The sequence below is a fragment of the Etheostoma spectabile genome, chromosome 12, assembly GCF_008692095.1.
Source record: "Etheostoma spectabile isolate EspeVRDwgs_2016 chromosome 12, UIUC_Espe_1.0, whole genome shotgun sequence".
Taxonomy (NCBI): domain Eukaryota; kingdom Metazoa; phylum Chordata; class Actinopteri; order Perciformes; family Percidae; genus Etheostoma; species Etheostoma spectabile.
The window spans coordinates 7,018,700-7,038,533 of record NC_045744.1 but is presented as its reverse complement, the minus strand read 5'-3'; positions in this window follow the sequence as shown (position 1 = coordinate 7,038,533).

The following is a 19,834-nucleotide window of genomic DNA, read 5'->3' as shown; positions in this document are numbered from 1 at the left end:
CTGCACGTTTGCATGTCTACATATTTAGTCCCTTGTTCAAATATGAATACATGCTTTTGCCAGAAAACGTTGACAGTCAGTATCAACTAGCTAAATTAGTAATACACTGTAGCTCACATTTACTTTCTTCTTTCCATGAACTTCTCACATTGCAGCCCCCGTGTCACGTTGAAAATATCTCTGCTGTTTGACTCCGCAACTAAGGGCAAGTGTGGCATAACTGTCACCTACCACCCACTAACACACACACAGACATACACACACACACACTCAAAGAAATGAGGCATTAGCACATTACAGGATGTGTTGCCAGGGTAATGCGACAACCCATAATCACACTGTGAGTGTGTGTCTTGGTGAGTCACCCGGTGTTAATCCATGTGCATGTCCTCTGAGTGCTTATTTGCCTTAAATGTGCATTTATGTGTGCAGTCCTGTGGATTTTTAATGATCATATTTGAATTGAAGCATTTTCTGAATTGAATCATTGAAGTTTATTTGTCAATATTTGGACAACTGATGACTCCATTTCTCCATTTATCTCATGGATTAATGTATGTCTGTGTGTGTGTGTGTGTGTGTGTGTGTGTGTGTGTGTGTGTGTGTGTGTGTGTGTGTGTGTGTGTGTGTGTGTGTGTGTGTGTGACGGGATGGGATATGGCATAGTTACTTTGCTGATAAGTCTACCTAATGTTTTCTCCATTGACCACCTGCTCCTCTCTCGCTCTACATCATTCTTGTTATAACTCTCTCTCTCTCCATCTCTCTTTTTCTTTTTCTTTTGTATTTTCCAGAAACCAGGTCCTCAATTTTTCATCCAGGATCCTCCCCTTTGCCAAGTCTTGTCCCAGGTGCAAAGCTAAACCCAGTACTTTGGAAGATGCTTTTTCTGGTTCCACAGTGCAATCAACCCCCCCCTCTCAAACATGCACTTTGTTACTTAAATTTGTTGGTAATTTCACATACCCGTCTCACGTTTGAATGGTAAGGCAACATAACTGTGTGGACCTTTAACGTATTTGTAGCACTTTAAACACAGCTCAACTCTGAATAGAATGCTGTCTGATTAGTGTACAGGCTACTACAGCACAAGGTTGTATGAACAGAGAGATTTCACCTTTTAAGAGTAATAGAAAACATGGTACCACAATGTAGCACAATGTATTTGGACAATGTTAGTATTTAAAATGAAAACACCTAAATCTTTAGAAGTAAATTTGTGAAAAAATACAATGTTATACTACGCGTCTGTCAGCTCTGACTAGCACATGGAATTCCAGTGAGATAGGTCTAGCGATGCGAGATTAACTCGCGATCAATTGCAAGTTAATCTCACATTTCTTATCTGTTCTAAATGTACTTTAAAAGAGATTTTTTTCCACTTTCTTATGCTCTTATCAACATTTGAGTGGACAAATAACCTTGCAACAATCCAAAACAATGGCAAATACTGTCTGGAATATTATTGAGAATAACCTCAAAGGTACTGTATGCTCCAAAAATATGCTGAAAGCATAATATGGCAAACTCAAGACCATCACGCAACAGATTGGCAAATTAACCTGAATGTAACATAACTTGGTAATACTAACACAATGTAGTGTAAGGTTAACTAGATATGACATTTTCTAAGCAACCCAACACAAAAAACTGGACCTTGTTTATTACAGCAACAGACACATTATACAAGTACATTGGTCAACTAAACGTGACGTAATTTAACAATGTAATTGTTTTGACCTTTAAAAAAAAGCTCACAGTCTAGAAAACAATCTGTGGTTTTAATTTGACCAATTTTAGTGTTGCAATTTAGTAATCAATTATTTAAAAGAGCAATAGCAGTGCAATACTCAAAGATCAGACCCCTGCAGCACATCACACGTCACAGTTCACTGTACCCCATACTGTTTTATTGTTGAAGGAGGGGGGTTTGTGAGCGTGTGTGTTGCTGGGATTTGTGTTATCTGTGTGTTTGTGTTTAACACTTCCTGGGTGAATCATGGGCCTCATGCAGGGCTGGTGATCTATGATGGGCTGGTGTGAACTCTTCCCAGCGACTCTCTCAGGCAACTCTACACATGTGACGCTGGGGGTCGGTGGAGCAGATTACACATGTTAAAGTTATGTCTGTAAATGGTATTTCTGGCTCAGCTCCGCATTTCAGATCATGTTAAAGGCTATTCAGCACAGTGGGGAAAACGGTCGGCAAAAGGGTTACATTAAATGCCTCATCCAGGTTTGGGAGTGGGGATTTCAGACTCCAGCTGTGACAGCTGCTGCAGTTGTCAAGTGAATAACTCTCTGAAAATGTCACTGTGTGTGCCTGTTTTTCTATGGCGCAATAAATGTGCTTTCCCACTAAAGAAACAAAGTGGAATGACTGACATGTAATTTATGTAGTGTCCACCAACATTAGAGATGTCATGCACTGATCTGTTTGGCTAATTTGAGTAAAGCCCCTTATTAAACTATGAAAACTTCTTTTTAACTACCAATGAAATGGTGCATGTATTATTTAACTTAATGTTACCCATGCTTGCACAGGTTTGATGTTGAGTTTTTACAAGCTGCTACTTCCGTCTCTCTTGGCAAACACAGCTTACACTGCATAATAAAGCTGTTGCCTTTCTTGCACTTGAAGCTGAAGTGGTTGCTTGAATACGACCATGGGGTTGACTTCATTTCCTCCAAGTTCAACTTTAGCAGAATTTAACAGGGTTTTCCATTTAGCTTGGTCTGCCCCACTGGTGTTTGACTTGGCTGTCTTTATCCTTCTTGTGATTTTAGTTGGCCAAAGTAACTAACCAAACTGTGCTTTTAAATCACTAGACATGTGCTTATCATGTGACTGGCAAAGACAAACGTAAAGTAACTGAAATTTAGAAATTTCTTTGACAAATTGAATCTTCCACACTACAATAGCACACCATAGCTGTGGTGGATGTCTGTGTAAATAACACCACCCTTTGATCTCAACACTTAACCAGGAATGAGGAAGTAAATTACTTAATCATAAGTAGACAGAAACCCTTGTATGAAAACAGGAGAGCATGCCAAACTAAATATTGAATGTCATGTAGAAACTCAATGGAAGGCAGATAAGAAAGTTAGTCAAATTTATCTGAACAGTTTCTGCTTTAGTTCTTTCATGGAAAAAGCCAAAAGAAAAATGGAATAAGGTCCAGTTGCCATAGCAACTGTAACTTAGTCAGTAGGATGCAAGTGTGAGTGTAGCGTGACTCTACATAACGCATCCAGACCCAACTGACGTAGTACTATGAGTAAATGTGCCATGCACCGATGGCAACATCACATATATAGAGCTTGAACATAACATCAGTATAGGCCAATGAACTGAAGTGCATTACCTTTGTGCCTTGAGGTACTTTGTAGATGAAAGCTGACTCACACTGATCAATCGTTTAGTAATTTTAGCTATGTACACCAGAATTATGCAATGCAGGATGCAATGATTAACATATTGGTGGAAACAAATTTGCATGTTCTACAGGGACATATTTTCAGTTTTGGTTTTCATGATCCTCAAATAAAAACTGACGTGAACAGAGCACAGCAGAGTGAGTCAGCATGCATGTATTTTAGATTTAGAGAACAAAAGAGATAGCCACTGTACAATCAAGTTCAACTGATTTCATTGCATCTGAGGAATGTTTAATTAATCTCCAACCTGGTGTGCCATTTAGGTTAATTCGTTATGAATCACCAATTGTTTTGTATTCTATACCTCTGTTAGCTTTGCTTGAGTGATCAAACCCGTCCCCACATTTTGACCCCAATGAAGCACAGAGCTAAATTTGTAATCCTTAATCTCACATCAAACGTCGAGACTGTATTTAGAAATCTACTTTAAGAAATTCATTTTAGCTTTAATTCAGTAAGCGCAGAAGAATGCCAGCTTTCCACCTTTTACTTTGTGTCTTACAGTTGACAATGTATGGTAGTTTGTCATCCACAATGTCTTGGGCTACTATGTTGTTTGCAATAATCCCTGTATTGTCGATAACCTCTTTATTATTGTATTAAACCACCAATAATTGATTTGTCTAATCATAATTCTCTGTGATTTTCCTAACTTCCATTGTCACGATTTTTTAAAAATTATAGTTGCTTTAAGTAACTTGCATTCCAAATGTCAATCGAATAAAACATATTGAATTTAATTCCCAAAAGTACATGTTGATTTAGCCAGGTCATGACCTGGTTCCCCACCCAGATCAATAGTCTGGGAGTCCAGTGTCATCAATACAAGCTCCAGAGGGAGTACGTCATGCATCTGTTATCAGAGCGGATCTACGCAGGAGGGGAATTAGGTAGGAAAGAATCATGACTGCCAACATGCATTCCTTCACTGGAAACAGCACAGCAGTGTTTCTCTCCACTCTGAAAGGAAAAGGTATAATACTGTCCTTGCATTTCTGAAAGAACACATAGCTAGGCAGAGTGGCCTCTCATTGCTGAATGAATAGATATTACCAAAGAGTATTCTTGCTTTTGTGAATGCATTTCCTTGCCCTGGGGTTGCAATCAAATAAATACGCAAGGCATTTTGTGCCTTGAGGTAAACTGAGATCAGCATTTCTTCACACTGAGGTCAATTAAATCGATTTGAATAGTGGAGGGGTTTTTGTGAGTCCACAGGGCTGAAAACTGTTAGTACACTTGTAAAAAAAAGACTGGTTTTGAAGGGCGGAGACTAAAAAGGAGTGCATGAATTATGGAGTAGGACAGTACGACAGCGTGCATCATGCCTCTCTCAGCACAGAGGATCTGCCTTGCCAACGAGTGAGAACAAGAGAAAGGAAGACGCCAGTATAATAGCTTCCTCTACACAGAGCCAGCCGACCATCCATGCATTTAGACACAGACAGGTAGTTCCCAGAGGTACTCCTCTGGTGAATAAAAATGGGAGGCCAGAGTGCACAATTTTCTCTGTCTCTCATCCTTAGCCCTCCCTTTGTCTCCTGTCTTTCTGTCTTTGCATTCCCTTGTCCTCCTCTCTCTCTGCCTGTCTCCTTCCTTCATCTTCATCATATATCTACTTCTTTTCTCCCTCTTTAATTTCTTTCGTTGACCTTTATTCCACCCCCAAACTTTATTTTATTTATGCAATTCCACTCTTGCTGTCTCTCTTTCTTCATCCCCTCCCTTGCTTTAAACCAAGCTGGGAATAGAGGCTTGTGTTTTGGAGAAGCTAGAAGCTGCAGCAGAATACCAAATAGCAAGCAAGACGTGGAGACAGAAAAAGAGAGTAAGAGAGAGAGAAAGGGAGAGAGAGAGAGAGCACACAGCGCAATGATGTCACGGCTCAAACATGATCTGCCTACATAACCGGGTTATCGCCACACCTGTCACACTTACTCATCCTCTGGTTAATGAATCATTGGATTTTTTAACGTGTTTGATTCATTCATGCTTAAGATTAAGGTATTAATACCTGGTAGAGAATAATCATGAATGGGAATATAATCGTTATATTATAGCTTCCTGCAGAAATATTTTGTGCATGTTTTTGTAGATACGAGGATGACAGACTTCCACTGAAGCAGCTTTCTCTGCTCTCCATATTAAAGCATTGCATCGTCATCTTTGTCTTCTTCTCTTTGTGTAAGCCAAGCTCTGACATGATAACACAGGGAGTCTAAATATTTCATATCTATAAAATAAACTCTGCTACGTGAGACCTTTGCAGCTAGTGTGTTTTATTGCTTTTATTTTACACTCCCTGCAACAACAGTGACTCATCCAAGTCTGTGTGAGATGCTGTGAATTCTTGTACTCAAATTAGGTTTAGAAATGTGGTTTAGAGTGTTGGCCAGGAGCATAACTGGTGATTAGATGGCCTTATGTATGTGTGAATGTGTCTGTGTGATACACCAATCTATTTCAACTATCAGCTAACATTCCCCAAAGTCTCACCTTCAGATTAGGTCTTATTCTCATCATACACCTCTCCGGTATTGCAATAAGAGGCTAACTCATTATAAAAGTAAATGCATGAGGCCTTTTAACATAGGAAATGCTCATCATCAGACGGCAAGTCAAGTGATGTCAGTTTTTTTTAATGTATCCCCGGATCTCAAATCGCTAACATGCCTGAAGGCTTCACATCTGCACAGAATACAGCACCCTTAGACCCTCAGTTCCGGTAAAGAATAAACACTCAAGAATAGAAAATGGTATTTAGCTTTAGCGCAAGCTAGTAGTACAAAAGATGCTCTTGCATTGCCAGATTATTCTACAGCGCTGTGGAGGAGGGTCTGGCTAGTCCAAACGGCATTCCGAAGAAAAATATGCTCTCGTTTATTGGCATTACCTTGAACCAATCACAATCGTCTTGGGCGACGTTAAGCGCCGGACAAAACAAAGGTGCCTATGCAAAATAGCCTTGGGCAGGAAACTGTTTTGGTGATACATGTGACATTCAAAAACTTAGATCAAACAGATAGTCTAGCTAGTTTTGTGGATTTACCTTAGAGAGACTAATTGTGGATGAGTAGAGGCTAAGCTAGATGTTAAACCAGGGGTCAGCAACCTTAGGAAGCTCAACCAATAGCACACAAGCAGTAAGTGTGCAAGAGGGTTTTGTGAAACACAGCCTCTAATTTGCAACTACAGGGGCTGTTGTGATTTCAATAGTCTGACCTTTTAACTAGATAGGTGGCTGTGCTTCAAGCTGTAAAGGATTTGGAAAACCAGACTAAGCTTTGTAAAGGGGGATGCATTGGAGCAGCTCAAGCTGCACTAGTTGCGTGTGCCATGCATTAATATTCATATGACCCCTGGCAGACTGGGTGCAGAGATCCTTTTAGAGAAGTGTTTATCATGAAGATAGACTGAAAGAAAAAAAGATCCTTGAAGAGCAGGCTGCAAGGCAGCAGCAGGGGCAGCAGCAGAAGGGGCATTGTGGCAAGTCGACACTGCAAAGCTTTGTGTGGACATCAGCAGGTGGGATCAGCCAGAGCCATCCAACTACCCCCACCCCCACCCCTGCCCTGCACAAAAACAGACACGGGTCCACGTACACATTTGCATATGGATGCCAGCAAACATGCTTATTTTAAACAGGCTCACAGTATGTACATGGGAACGGTAAAGATGTGCTGTATTATCAGTACAGTGGGTGCACAGTAGAAACAGATTTTTTTTTAAACAGAGGCTAAACAAAAACTCCATCTGCTATGACGAAAGCAGTGAACACTGAGTTGACACATGACCTTAAGCCTCGACGGCTGCCACTATATCAGCCCTACGAAACCGTAACCGCCACTACTCCTCCTCTTTTCCCTCCTCCTCCTGCTCCTCCTGTCTTTACTAAGTGACTACAGACTCCGTTGATTGCCATTGCTAAAACCCGCTATAAACCCACCAACCGTCTCCTCTTCCACCTCCTCCTTTCTGCTGAGTGATCCGGGGCCCCTCGGCTCAGCACAAAGACACGGCTGCTCGTCTGTCAACCAGAGGCGCAGGACAGAGCGGGGCCCCTACTGACTCCTATTCAGCTCCAGTGAATGACATTATTGAAATCCCAATCCCAGCTGCGTGCATGTGTGCAGGCAATGGGCTCACACCTGTTCTCTTAGCATGTCTGTCAGAGGAATGTGTTGGTACACTACCAAACCAGCTGTTTTTTTGTGCCAAGTGCGGTGCTTATGCTATTTCTAATGTTTAATGAATAAAAAACACACACATACCAAATGTTGTTCTACCCTAGTTGCAGTAAAATTGGATGTTAAGCTACAAGGAGTCTAAATATACAGCCAATCTTCTTGTTCTTGCTTAGTTTGCTCATCCTGGGGGAGAAAACAAAACACTGTCACCCAGGAAACACGTATTTGTTCCTTGGGTGTGTTTTGATCCAAAACTAGTCGTTTTGGTGCCCAAACTTAGCTGTTGTCGTCGCAAGACTTACTTTTTTTCAGCTAAACTCATCTACCAGGGCCCCCTGAACAGACCATCATCTGACGGTGCCTGTGGACGGCTCATGGTCACCTATGCTAAACACATCTACCAACAGCCGCTGATAGGACGGAGCTCTGAAGGAGCTCTTTAAAAACAACTACCACTCGGGCATGATCATTCTATCGTACAATAAACTGTTCACGCTCTACTTAGTTTAAAATACTGCTAATTTAGGTATATAACATATGGTCTATTGGTGTTGTAGCATTGATCACTTTGATGGGTTGGTACATTTTGTCCCCACCAGGTATAAGATAATTCAGCAGGGGCATGGCTATGTAGACCAGAAAGGGGGACATCCCACAGCGTTCAGATCTGCTGGATCACGGATCTAGGCAATGACATATGTTGCCTATGCAGCTAAAGCAGTGTTTGTTGTGGCTCCGTGTGTATGTAAATTGTAACTTTCATCTGTGCCTTTAGAGAGAAGTCTTTAGTTTCCCATCTGTTGCTCTGCTATTCCGTGCCCAGAGATTCATGTGCGATCATTGTCTCTCCATGTTGGGTGCTTATGTGAATCCCCGTGGAACCTACTAGACTCTCGAAGAGTGAATTTGCTCAACACCGTGGATGAGAACACCACCTGTTTAAATAAAAGGAGCAAAGCCAAAGGGAAACTTTTCTTTTTTTGTTTTCAATATTTACAGATTCTACAAAGGGCACACTACTCCCGACACACATCTTATTATCTCTGTGTGACCCACTGTTGGTGCAATGGGATTGATATTGATTAACAGGTTGGGACAAGCCTCAAAGGGTTCACACAGTATCAAGGCCAATCAATACATAGTGCTTGTCTGATAAATCGGTGATACACAGCAGCCAAAGGAATTGACAAAAACAAGTCGGCTTGCCACACTTATGTGAAGTGAAAGTGATATGTTGCCTTTACAATGTGACCTTTAAACTGCCTTTTATGCTCAACTCTATTTGACTCGCTCTTTTTTTGGTTTTCCATTTGCACTAAATGTGGATACATGGCAGTAGTACGTTTCTGTTGGTACCTCCTTGGTCGAGATTCCAAGTGAGCTGAGCCAATAGAAGGTGAAAGCACTGCAATCCATTGATTAGTCAGAGAGAATCGAAAACCAATGTTGCTTAAGAGACTGGGTCAAAACAATACTAGATGTAAATGTAGCCAGGGTCAACTCTCGGTAAACGAATCAAAGGTAACTTTTATCTGAAGTAATGTGGGGAAGCTGCATCTTTTCCCAGCAGTAATGTTGATGCATTGCTGTTGTCGTCGTCGTCTCTCTCTCTCTCTCTCTCTCTCTCTCTCTCTCTCTCTCTCTCTTTCTCTCGCTTTATCAATTTTACCTTGTCAGTGTTCCAGTATCAACCTTGTGGTAAAATAATTTCAACTCCAAACTTGTTTGACCTTCTCTGTCGGTTCTGTCTCTGGCACATTTTATCATTATTATGTAACCGTGCTGTTTAATGATGTGCTGTTGAATTAAAATCCTGTTCTCTGGGCAAACATTCACTTCTTCACAACACACACACACACACACACGACACGCACACCACACACACACACACACACACACACACACGATAAACATTTGCCTTGTCAAGTCCAAAGCGAACATGAGACACTGACTCAAACCACCTCAGGTGTTTTCATGCGAAACTCCTGCTCCAATTTTTGAGCAGTACACAAAGTGTGTCCGTGACTGTGTATTCTTACAGGTACAGTAATCACTTCAGGGCAGAACACCCTGACATATTTTAGCTAGTTGTTGTGGCTAGTGCAAACAGTTGTTACTGTTGTTGTTACAATACATTGTGTTATTACATTGCCTTCCTGACAATGTCACTCTACTTGATATGAGTGATTACACGTATCTGACTGGCCAATGCCATACGTTGGCGGATGATGACATCTTGCATGGTAAGATGGCCTCGTACAGGTCAGTAGACACAGAGCAAAACAAGCATTCAAGTCTTTTAATTCCGTGAAAAAGATGAAGCTCCTGAGCTGCAAAGCTTCAGATTCAAGTGTAATTCTCTGTGGCTTCAACAAAAACTTGGGTAAGGAATTTAAAAAAATATGTACATATTTGATTTATGTGTGCGAGCATCTGGGTCACAAAGGCATATAGCCTACTGACAGCATGTCATTTACGGCATAGTTCCGGTGCAGCCCGAGGTTGTCCCGCACCTTCTGCTTTCTTTGTGTTGACATTCTAAACTCCAGATGATTCGGAAAACATGCTCCGAGCTAGAAGTGACAATCAAATTATATGTATCCTTTTTGCTTTGTAAAAACATTGTTGATAATTGGTTTTAATAAACATTTTTTTTTGTTATTTATTGAATGTAGAAAATGTGTAGAGAAATTCTTGAAAATCTGTTTTGGGGAGGTTAGAAGAAGAAGATTGAGTTCAGCTATGTTCAGGTTCAACCACTAATCTAACTATAAAACAAGGAATCTGTGTGTGTGTGTGTGTGTGTGTGTGTGTGTTTGTGTGTGTGTGTGTGGTGTGTGTGTGTGTGTGTGTGTGTGTGTGTGTCTGTTTGTCCTTGGCATATCTCAAGAACCGTTCATCTGATCTATTTTATCCTCTTGCAGATGTTTGCTGGGGACCCAATGCTCAAACAACTGAGTCAATTTTTTATTTTGTACGTCACTGTCTGTCTAACCTCCTTAAAATGCAAGGTCGGTGTGATGCCCCTGTGGCTGTAAGGGTAGATTGCGTACCATTAAAACTTTGCTTAAGGTCTTCTCTATCTCCACTTTCCTCCCTGTCAACCATATGCCTAAAAAAAACTTTAACAATAATGCTAAGTTGGCCAAACAGAAGTTGCCCACCACTCAGAAGCTCATTCAAAAGACTTACAAATCCACAGAAGAAAGTGTGAAAACTGCTGCTGACAGCAAAGCACAGAAGGGTCTGAAAGCAACTTAACTATAATAACTACAGTTTGGCTGTGGTCTGATGCCAAAAAAGGCTTACATTCCTCCCTCTCTCCCTCTCTCTCTCTCTCTCTCTCTTTCAAACATGCACAGACATGTCCAGTCTGGAGATGGGAAACCCCTGCGCATGGTGGGGAAGCACTGTGCATCCTGAATTACGAGACTGACCTGTTTGTACATTGGATTTCTGTGTTGGAGTTGCTTTTTCTGATCTGGTGGGGGGAAGACCAGACTAATCAGGTCAAAACAGTAGGCTGATTAGACCGAGACAAAGAAATGATTGGTCAAAGGCAGGCAGATGGACAGACAAACAGAGAGCAGCATTTATGAATATGGATTTGTCTACATGAATGTGAGATTAAACCCGCCTGCACGTGTGTGCTCTGTGCACGTCCATGTAAATTTGCTTACGTTTCAACTCTTTCTTCCAGTGAATGTTTGACCTTTGACCCCACTTACCCGCACCACACCACACAACACACACCACACACACACACACACACACACACACACACACACACACACACACACACACACACACACCTCCCTATGTCCTGGACAGCTGTCAACAGGGACCTGGCCAAAGAGAAACCCATCTGTCGTCTTCCTTCAAAGGTCAGGGCTCAGGGTGTTTGTGTGTCTGTATGTGTGTGTGTGTGCGTGTATGTGGTGTGTGTGTGTGTGTGTGTGTGTGTGGTGTGTGTGTGTGTGAGGGAGGAGGCAGGCTTCTTTTCACTCGATTAATCTCTGCTATTGTTCTATCTTGTGCTCTCTGGCACACTTCTGAGAAATAGGGCTGCTTCAAATGCAGACGCCCCTTGTGTCCATGTCTGGTGTGTTTAGCGCGTGTGTGTGTATATCCTCGCCACTTGTTTGAAGGTGAGAGCGCTTTTGTTTGTGTTTCTGTCAAGAGCCCCAAATGTCTGTTGTGCAATGATCAAACTAATCAGATAAATATATGATTCAAGAACAGATCTGTTAAAAACGTGTAGGTTTCATGCCATATAGGTCAACTTTAGGTTGCCCCAGTTCATTTAAACAATGTAACATACTGAAAAAATACTGACAGCTTTGAATCTTTATGTTAATTTTTAGGCACAGCGTAAAAATACTTATGTTTCAAGCTCTACTACACAGTTGCCAGAGGCAGAAAGGAGGCCTCACTGGAACACTGAGCTTCAGTTTTTGATTTACTCCCCCTGTTGGTACATATTGAAACGGCAATCAAACCACTTTACATCAATCAGTCAATGTTCACTGATCAAACACATCTGGGATATACTGAATGAACAAAGTCAGGTCATTTTACATTTTCCAAGAATGTCTTAAGATGAAAGCTTTGATTGTGTGTCACAGTGGTTTGCTAATAAATTAGTTTTATTGAAGGGTTGTTTGTTCACAGTCCGTCTAACATGGAATTATAGAGGCTGTATTTCTTGTCCTTACAATCTAAAGTCTAATAATCTTGAGACTTTGTCATACACAAGATAAACACACTCTCAGCAGAACAGGTGCTCCTAGTTTAAATCAGCATGAAAACCCTCACGCATCATTGTTCTCCAGAAAGCAGAATCTATGGGGAAGTTCAGTTTCTTCAAGTCATAAATTCCCTTTTTTATATCCTAATCTCCATTCCTTTTAAGAGAGGATATTAAATTGGAAATCCCCTCCTTGTTCAGGCTATTTTACATCATAAATGTCCAAACATCTACTGGCAAGATGCATCTGGAATTATTATATGTGCAACAATATAGCGGCTGATTTGTAGGCTTCAGATCTCATCTAGGAAGCAGATTACACTTTGAATTACTTCCAAGTACACAGCAGTCAGTAGGCCAATAAGACATTTTGACAGGTAGGAACTAGTTTACAGTGTGACTAAAGGAGTGTAAGAGAGAAAGAATGAGGGGAGAAAAAGATTTAGATCAATGCATTAGCGTTATATAAAGGGATTTAGAGAGAAAACAAAGGCATTCTCTGTGTGATTACTGAGAATCATACACAAAGACATTAATCTACTGTGTCTAGCCCTGTTAGAATACACTGTTGGAAATAAAGACAAGATATTAGAGGCATGGGGGCAACAGGTGAGCAGTTGGTCGGCACACACCAATCATTATTATTTAATCGTAAGTACTGCATCCGGGGCTGTGTGTGTGTGTGTGTGTGTGTGTGTGTGTGTGTGTGTTTGTGTGTGATGTTTACTGAAGGTCACTGTAATCACTGACTGATTAAGTACCCTAATTTAGCAGTGGCTTGACATGATCGTCACATGTGTTTTGGATATATTTACATTCATACATACAGTATATGTTGTAGGGGTGACCCAGAATCAACAATTCCACGATTCAATCTAAAGAGTTTGATTCAACTGCCAATCTCACAGTCGAATCGTTGCAGTGTCTAAAGGTCCATTCATGCTACCTGGGCATATCAGGGGCCACCCCCATGATTACGTTGTTTTTCCGAATGCCAGCGTTCAAATGGTCAGGATGCGTGGTCTTCTTTTCTGTTATATTGGCGTTTGGTGTAACAACTTGTTGCATTACTGCCACCAACTGTTGGGCGTAGCCTAGAGCGCCAGGTGTGTGAAAACACAGAGGCCACAATAACAAAGGACACCCCAAAGCTCTTCAATTACGGATTACTTTGCTCACTACAGTTTGTACAAGATCTCAAAACCTAGGCCTGCTTGACTTGAACTGGTTTACTTGTTGCTGGCAATAGCACACAACTTTTATAACTAATTTAAGTTACTCTGTTGAAACCAATGGACGACTCCAACCTAAATCAATAACACATAGTGGACATTGGCAAAATCAAAAATCAAACCAGCTGGGAAACTCTGTGAGCAAATCCAGCCCCAGTTTCCCACCTCTGATTCCCACAAGAAGCGACGTGAGTAATGACGTTTTCACTGGGAAAAACGTTTTTCCAATGCCCGTGAAGGCACAGTGAAAATAGGATTATGAAACAAAGGATCATTCCATTCGGCCTACATGGGGTGCTGATTGTCTGATTTTACATAAAAAGTCTTGATTCAAAAAAGAATCATCACATACAGCCTATGTTGGTATAAATATCAGCCTACTAATAATACTGTTAATAACAATTAGACTTAAGGATTGTCTTGTGGTTAAAATTCAGAAGTGTCGGTACTTAGCACTGGTGTGTACCGGACCATTTCATGTCTGACTGTCATGGAAACGTAATATTTGTATTGCACACTCAAAGAAGGGCTTCATAATTAAAAATTATATCATAAGATATCATCTTGGCATGTTCAGTAGTAGAAGGCAGTAAAGGCATACCGCAAAAACGATGCATCACTGACACACCCGAAACAGCAATAGCTGTGTGTCGTTACACAGTCTATGTTGCAACATTACTAACATACTGATAAAACATAAATAAAAAGCCTCTTTGCCATGACACAACCACAACCTACACTGTTATCCCAAATTACTTTACTAGAAATGTGCGTATTAACCCGTTGCCTCATAGGTTTTGCCGATAGCTTACACATTGATAAGTTTTACAAAAATATCAAAACCTTGCACACAAGGAGCAAAACATTGGCCCAGATGCGCACCACTGTAAGCACAATGTCATCCTCACACTTTTTTGCAAACTATACACAGTGATTTGCAAAACACTAAACACACTTGTATACATTAGACACAGAAGTATATCATGATGTCACTTCCTTGCAATTCCAAAGACAAAGTCAAATTACCACACCTGTCAGCCAATCATTGAAACCCAGCCATCAGGTGCGCAAACACATGATTGGTCAATTGTAGACACACCAATCAGGTTTAAGCACTGTAAGGTAGGTAAGTCTAGTATTATCTGTACTGTTTTTTCAGTTTTTTCAGACCTTTGTTTTTGTTTGTGGTTCTTCATTTTTCTGTGATTGTAACCTGTACTGGATACAGTATTTGATGTTTCTCTGTTTGCTGAGCATAACAGTGTTATGCACACTACTGCAGTGGCATGACAACTGGGACAAGTTTTGTTATTCTCCATGTTGACATGTTGACTGATATGAGTATATGGAGAGAAATAAATGACATTTTCCTCAGTCTGCAGCATTGGTCTTTTGTAGTGTTTGAACTTATGGTACATGTAGTTCATTTACAGTTCTCTAATCACTGAGAAGAAGAACTGCTAAAAATGTTTTAGGTTAGCAACAGCAGTGTGTAACTGGTTCAAACATAATTAAGTCATATGAAATGTGACTTCATATGGTAACACAATATGTTTTTCATAAATTAGTGTTAAGTTTTTGCAAGAGTGTTTCATTTTGCAAAGGTTCTGAGATAATTGTGTGAAAATAGTGCTAAATCAATCGGAAAAAAACTGTAATACAGTATGATCTGTGCACTTCATACTTAATTATTACAAACAACTAATGTGATTTAGTAATGAATATGGTTTTTAACAAAATATGAAAGAAAAAGTTACAACTAAATCTGGGTTTACAGTGTAAGAAATATTGTGTGTGAGAGCCTAGCCTACATGACCTGTCTGCCATCTCATAATGTCCCACCTTTGGAAAACCAGACACTGTTTGGTTTCCATGTGTCATTCAAACACAGCTACTCATACGCCAACTCCCAAAACGCAGATATGCAAATCAGTTTAAACCCTGTATGTCAACATGTAGTCTATATCCTTGACGTTCTACTTCCCGGATTGCTCCAGTGCTCCACAAATCCACCAAATTTCACTAATTTACACCGGATATCCATTGCCTTGAGCGTCCTTTGTGTTGACATTTTAAACTCTGGTCGTTTTATGAGGACTATGGTTAACTGCTCCTCAGATCTCTGCAGGGTAAATTACAGCTAGCTAGAATTCCTGTCCAATGTGAGTTTTCTGTTGCCCGACTAAAGTAACTTTTGAACGTACACTTGTCCACCAAAACAAGTTCCTTCCGAGCCTATTTTTCTCCGGTGCTTAACACCGTCCAATACGATTATGATTGGTTTAAAGAAATTTACATGGACATAAGATTGAATTACTAATATCTGCTCAGTTCAAATCCTTTCATCACCCAGGATGTCAAACAAAGAAAAAAACTGTTTTTTGTTTTTACAATAGCTTTTGCTGATTGAGTTAACGTTACCTCGATTAGTTGGTTGAAAGTTTGTCTACCACTTACTTTTTAAAGTTGTATAAGTACAGTACCAGTACAAACTAGGGAACAACATTCCCTCTAATGCCTTGAGGTCAGGATGAAGTGAAGGATGGTTGAGGTGTACAGGTCTGCAAACGGGGCACGTTGGCACACACGTTTGCAAGAATCATAGATTATTCATCTGCAATGCATAACTTTCACCTCAGAACAAAAGGGATTTATACGGATTAAGTAAGTAAACGTACTGCACGCACGCACGCACCCACGCACGCACGCACAATCCATCTAACGGAAGGGGTTTTACAATGGGCTGAGCTCATAACAAATAAATGAATGCAGTGATGGAGGAAAAAGGAAGAAAGGAATTATAGAGGCAGCAGATTGGGTGAAAGAGGTAGAGAGAACAAAAGAAAAAAAGAGAGAGTGAGACCCAGACAGATGTGAGGGAACTTGCCCTGAGAGAAGGAGAAAGCAGGGGAGAGAGTGATGCAGCCGAGCAGCCGTGGGCGGTTTGCAAAATGCTGTGTGACGGTTTGGGGCAAATGCATTGGTGTGTGTGTGTGTGTGTGTGTGTGTGTGTGTGTGTGTGTGTGGGGTGTGTGTGTGTGTGTGTGTGTTTGTGTGAGAGAGAGCGAGAGTGGTTGTGTACTGTATGCATATGTGTGAGTATTATCTCCTGTGCCTGCGTCATTATCTTGATTAGACTGCAGAAAGGAGAGGCAAGGAAACCCCAGCCCTTTCTTTCCCCTCCCTCTCTTCCTATCCCTCCTTCGCTTTATCTTTTTGTCTGTCTCTTTTTTTTTCTGTCTTTCTCTCAGTCTGACTCTCTCCGTCTCACACTCACATTTCACATCATTGTAAGTAATTCTTGTAAATAGGTGCAATGGTTTTGCCTTGAGTGTCATTTTTGTTGTTTCTTTGCTCGCCCTCTTTCTCTGTCATTCTTCTTCCTCTATTCTTCTCACTTTCAAAAAATACGCTCATGTCATGTTGTAACAACTCAGTCTAATATGGAAAAAAATTAATAAATCAAAGTGCAAAACATGAACACTTTGTTCAACTGCAGGGCATTTGCACAAAGGATGTAACTATGTCCCGTGTGACGCTCCTGTGGTTAGATTTAGCAACTGTGAGACGGTGCATGGGTGTGTGTATGTGTGTGTGTGTGTCAGTGTTTTTGTTGTCTTGAACCTGTCGCTATAAAACATGTTGTTCAAATATTGCCCCGTAAAAACTCCTCTGAAGATTGACCTTTGAAAGCATATTATTACCAGATAAAATAGTCAGACTACTTGTCATTCAGGTGGCTCAGATAAGCCAATCTTTATTACAGTGTGTAGGTGGATGTTTACTAAAACTTTGGCAAGTTACTAAATGGTGTTTTTGTCATCGTTATTTGAACAGAACCCTAAAATTAGGGTGCAATATGAGGTGGTTTTGATACAGTTGGCTACATGTTTGTTAAAATGCTTAAAAATGTTGTAAAAACTACAAAACTTCAATTTCTGATTTCTTGGCTACGTGGGAGTAGTTCAATAACTGTAAATAGTTACTTACTTTATCATCACCTCATAAAGTTATATGGCAAAGTCATTTACCTTGGCAAACTATTTAACAGTCATGGAGCAACATTAGCATTCAGTGGAAATCATGTAGACTTCACTAACTCCTGAGAGAAATATAATAACATATAATATAACTAAATGCTCCACTATCTTCATTAGCTTGTTGTCAACTTTGTCTGTCTGCCGTTTGGTGCTGAGCAGGTGGTGTCCAGCCGTTCAAACAGCAAACTGCTGCCTGCTAGGGTTGGAATTTAAAAATAGGTTGATGAGAGTGAGAGGCAACCAGAAGATTAAAGTTGTCGGCCAGAAGGCTCCGCAGATCTGAGGTGAACTGAGTTTGGTAGCTATTCCTGTGTTCACTATAATCAAACTTTTTCACATGACACACAGTCATTTGATGATGTGTTGATGTAAAAACATTGATTAGTGCAGCTTTAAAGAGTAGCCTTGCTCAAGATCTCTGCCCGCATTTCACAATTTCAGCATTTCAGAACGTATATGATAAACAAAATGGTTTTCAGTCTGATTATCACGCTATTTTTAAAGTCATCTTCATGCCATGAGTCAGGTGGTCATAACAAAGAGGGAGACAACACCATGTCAAATGTTTAAACAATACTTTCTCAAACCAAAATGAACCAAATTAACTATATACAGAATAAGATGTAGAAATCAGTGGAGGAAGTGGTGTAGGGTGTGTATGAGTAAACAGGATAACATAACCAAGCATAACCTTAGGCTATGTTTACACGTTTTTTTCATAAACATACATTTGAACCTTTTTGGTTTCAAAAATAACATTGTGTACACCTGTCAGTTTTCAGAAAAGTGTTTGGTATATGTGCCGTCATTGTTGTCAAGAGCATGCCAATCCTGTAGGTGGCAGTATAACAAGAAGCTCAAACCCACATGAACCAATCAGAATTCCAAAAATAGCAACAACAACAGCAACGCATCACTTCCTCTTTCTCCTCTTCCTCGGCTGCATAAACCTCAGTTTGTCTCAGTTTACATGCAAACGTGCAAACAAAGATTTCCAAAATCTTTACTCTGGCAGGAGTTTTTTTCAGAGGCAAATTCTGCATTTGCGTGTGAACGAAGGGCACAAACAAAGGGAAATGTCTCCATCCATCCATCCATCTTCATCCGCTTATCCGGTATCGGGTCGCGGGGGCAGCAGCTCCAGTAGGGGACCCCAAACTTCCCTTTCCCAAGCCACATCAACCAGCTCCGACTGGGGGATCCCAGGCCAGGTTGGAGACATAATCTCTCCACCTAGTCCTGGGTCTTCCCCGAGGCCTCCTCCCAGCTGGACGTGCCTGGAACACCTCCCTAGGGAGGCGCCCAGGAGGCATCCTTACCAGATGCCCAAACCACCTCAACTGGCTCCTTTCGACGCGAAGGAGCAGCGGCTCTACTCCGAGCTCCTCTCGGATGACTGAGCTTCTCACCCTATCTCTAAGGGAGACGCCAGCCACCCTCCTGAAGAAACCCATTTCGGCCGCTTGTACCCGGGAAATGTCTCTGTTTTTCAAAATAACCATGCACGTGTAAACAGGGCCCTAGTGTTCCCGTAGAGACAGCAGGGAGAGGGGGTAGGGATAGAGGATACTGCAGCGTAGGAGGCCTCAGCACACCACACCCAGGTGAGCTGAGTTACTCTAATTAGTAACCTGCAGACAGGAGGCACAGGTTCAGACATGCCTCCCCAATGTAGACAGCAAAAACAGTCAAATTATACCAAAGGGGCGTTTTCACTGCCCGATGTGAGTTGAGTGCAGTTTTGAGTCGCGCAGGCTCAGATTTAAATTGTTTACGGCATAACGTGTCATACTGAAATTTGTGGAATCCATAAAATAATAATCTTTCTCATTACAAACAATAACAGAAGATGGGAATCATTTCAGAAACGTTTAGCTATCTATAATTGTTTGATTGCTAACGTTAGCTCAAATCGCCATTCAAGTGACAGCCTTTGTTGTGTTTGATTGCTGGCTTGTAGCTAAGCTAGCAGTCATTTCAAAAACGTTTTAGCTATCTATGGTTGTTTGGTTGCTAATGTTAGCTCAAAACGCCATTCATCTGACAACCTTGTTGAGTTTGATGCTAACTTGTAGCCAGCAGTGAATGAACTTGGTTAAGTAGGTCCATTTTTCACAGGAATCTCATGTTAGCATCTTTTAGACTCAAATTTGCACTCGGCTCACATCGGGAAGCGACCGCATCACA